The sequence below is a fragment of the Oryx dammah genome, unplaced genomic scaffold (genome assembly GCF_014754425.2).
Source record: "Oryx dammah isolate SB20612 unplaced genomic scaffold, SCBI_Odam_1.1 HiC_scaffold_29, whole genome shotgun sequence".
NCBI classification, from domain to species: Eukaryota; Metazoa; Chordata; class Mammalia; order Artiodactyla; family Bovidae; genus Oryx; species Oryx dammah.
This window is the reverse complement of record NW_024070213.1, coordinates 58,669,444-58,672,732: the sequence shown is the minus strand read 5'-3', so window position 1 is coordinate 58,672,732 and position 3,289 is coordinate 58,669,444. Positions and strand designations below refer to the sequence as shown.

Genomic DNA, 3,289 nt, shown 5'->3' with positions numbered 1-3,289 from the left:
TACACAACTAGAGAAGGGAAAGCCCCTTGCTTTTAACTATTATTAGACCATTTGTACCTAAGGTTACTTAAATCCTCCTAGACAATAGCCCAAGAATCTGCACTTATGTCACCAAAATTGACGTTATGATTGTGTATGTGCCAAGTCACTTCAGTAGTATCCAACTTTTTGCGACCCTGTGGACTGTATCCCACCAGGATTCTCTGTCCATAGGATTCTCCAGGCAAGAATACTAGAGTAGGCTGCCATGACCTTCTCCAGGGGATCTTCCCGACCCAGGGATTGAACCTGTGTCACTTCTGTCTCCTGCATTGGCGGGCAGGTTCTTTGCTGCTACTCCTCTCCCAGTGGAATCCATCACAGAGGATGAGTAAAACTTCAGTGCTGAAATATCCTGAGGAAGGTTTCACAGGCTTATAAATCACTAAGGACATCATAAACATCACTGCTCTAGCTCATGATCATGGACTCTGGACAATACAAGTTGCTGTGGGCTTTAAATAACTGTAATTACCCACTTATCTTTATCTTAAGACACATACCAAAAAAAAAAAAAAGACACATACAGTATAACAGAATTTAGGAAAGGAATTTTCCTGTCTGTAAGTCAGTGAAGTTTACTTGCATTGTTTCAATAGTGAGATCTCTTAAATTGATGGAGCCTTGGTAGAAAGTCATTCATTGCAGGGTAAGGATTGGAATGTTTGCTACCTTCTCTCTGCTTCAAAATGAGGGCTAAATTATTATGATTTTTAATTGATTTTAATGGAAAGAAGTATTTATAATGTTATAATAAAAATGTGTGTATTTGGGATAATGGCTTTGACCTGAGAAAAGAATAATGTTTCCAAATAGCTTTGGAGAACTTTTATCTTCTAAGTGTCATTTTTGTATGTTATTAATTTTAACATACAAATAATAACTATTTTTATTCTGTTTTGAAAAATGGCTACAATAAGGAAAACTACATATATTGAGCTAAAATAAGGTAAAAATATTTTTTGTATATTTACTACTGTCATGTAATGAGTCAAACCACTGACATAGCTATCATAATGGCTATAAATACTATCTTAAAAATTAGATTTATTGCTCCTATTTTAGATAATATGAAATACTGCTATTTGAAATGAAGAAAATCTCTTACCTATAAATATAGTAAGAGTAGAAATTTAGAATGTGAGTAATTGTAGGCAATAAAATATGCTAATTTCTTGCAGAAATCCATGCCACATATGATTTAATAAAATAACCAAAGAACATCTTTCACTGCTTAATAGAATAACAGTTTAAGAAGCCTAATGACATCTACTTCAAATTCTTGCATCTTCCTGACATTAAAATTTATTTGTATGCAATATCTCATTAAAATGTAAATAATTTAATTCTACATCTGGAGAGTATTAATAGCACTAGAATCAAAACCACAGTTTCATTTATTTCGCCTTGTGCCTATCAGTAGATTTCTGCCATGGGTGACAGGGAAAAAAGCAACCACTCAGAAGTGACTGACTTCATTCTTGTTGGGTTCAGGGTCCGCCCAGAGCTCCACATTCTCCTGTTCCTGCTTTTTCTGCTTATCTATGCCATGATCCTTCTAGGGAATGTTGGCATGATGATCATTATTATGACTGATCCCCAGCTGAACACACCAATGTATTTCTTCCTAGGCAACCTCTCCTTCATTGATCTCTTCTATTCTTCTGTTATTGCACCCAAAGCTATGACCAACTTCTGGTCTGAGAGCAAGTCCATCTCCTATGCAGGCTGTGTGACCCAGCTCTTTCTCTTTGCCCTCTTCATTGTGACCGAGGGGTTTCTCCTGGCAGTCATGGCTTATGACCGCTTCATTGCCATCTGCAACCCACTCCTCTACTCTGTTCAGATGTCAACACGTCTCTGTGTTCAGTTGGTAGCTGCTTCCTACTTTTGTGGCTGCATCAGCTCAGTTATTGAGACCAGCATGACATTTACTTTATCCTTTTGTGCTTCTCGGGCCATCGACCACTTTTACTGTGATTACCATCCACTTCAGAGGATTTCTTGTTCTGATCTGTACATTCCTAATATGGTATCCTTTTTCTTATGCAGCATTATCATTTTGCCTACCATAATTGTCATTATTGTGTCTTACATATATATTGTATCCACAGTTCTAAAAATACGCTCCACTGAGGGGCAAAAGAAAGTCTTCTCCACTTGCAGCTCTCATCTAGGAGTCGTGAGTGTACTGTATGGTGCCATCATCTTTATGTATTTCATCCCTGACAGATTTCCTGAGCTGAGTAAAGTGGCCTCCTTGTGTTACACCCTGGTCACTCCCATGTTGAATCCTTTGATTTACTCTCTGAGAAACAAAGATGTCAAAGAAGCTCTGAGGAAGATCCTAGGGAATAAACTATGTTTATTTAATTCTATATTAACTGAAAATAGACTTAAGTAAATGTAATATAACTGAAAGCACTAAGTTTTATAAACAACCTGGGGAAGGGCTGATTCAAAAAAAAAAAAAAAGTATCCATTAATCTTAGAGACTATTTGTTTGAATCCTATATACTTACTGTCAAAGAATACATTTGTACTGTGTTCTGTCTGGCTGTTGATTTTGGAATGAAATTACTTTCTCTGTACTTCATTTCATGTTCATCTTCATTTTGGATAATGATCATGATTGCCTTGTAGTTTGTTTTTAGGAAGTACATATTCCAATTTTACTCCAAACTCTGAGATTGTTGTTTGGGATGTATTGTTTATCTTCCCATCACTTCATGGGAAATAGATGGGGAAACAGTGGAAACAGTGTCAGACTTTATTTTGGGGGGCTCCAAAATCACTGCAGATGGTGACTGCAGCCATGAAATTAAAAGACGCTTACTCCTTGGAAGGAAAGCTATGATCAACCTAGATAGCATATTCAAAAGCAGAGACACTTTGCCGACTAAGGTCCGTCTAGTCAAGGCTATGGTTTTTCCAGTAGTCATGTATGGATGTGAGAGTTGGACTGTGAAGAAGGCTGAGCACCAAAGAATTGATGCTTTTGAACTGTGGTGTTGGAGAAGACTCTTGAGAGTCCCTTGGACTGCAAGGAGATCCAATCAGTCCATTCTGAAGGAGATCAGCCCTGGGATTTCTTTGGAAGGAATGATGCTCAAGCTGAAACTCCAGTATTTTGGCCACCTCATGCCAAGAGTTGACTCATTGGAAAAGACTCTGATGCTGGGAGGGATTAGGGGCAGGAGGAGTAGGGGACGACAGAGGATGAGATGGCTGAATGGCATCACTGACTCGA

At 38.0% G+C, this 3,289-nt stretch overlaps 1 pseudogene; it reads left to right on the top strand.

Annotated features, from left to right (window-relative positions):
• Window positions 1-1,441: 1,441 nt before the first annotated feature.
• LOC120857351 lies at window positions 1,442-2,423 on the top strand (annotated as a pseudogene).
• Window positions 2,424-3,289: the final 866 nt, after the last annotated feature.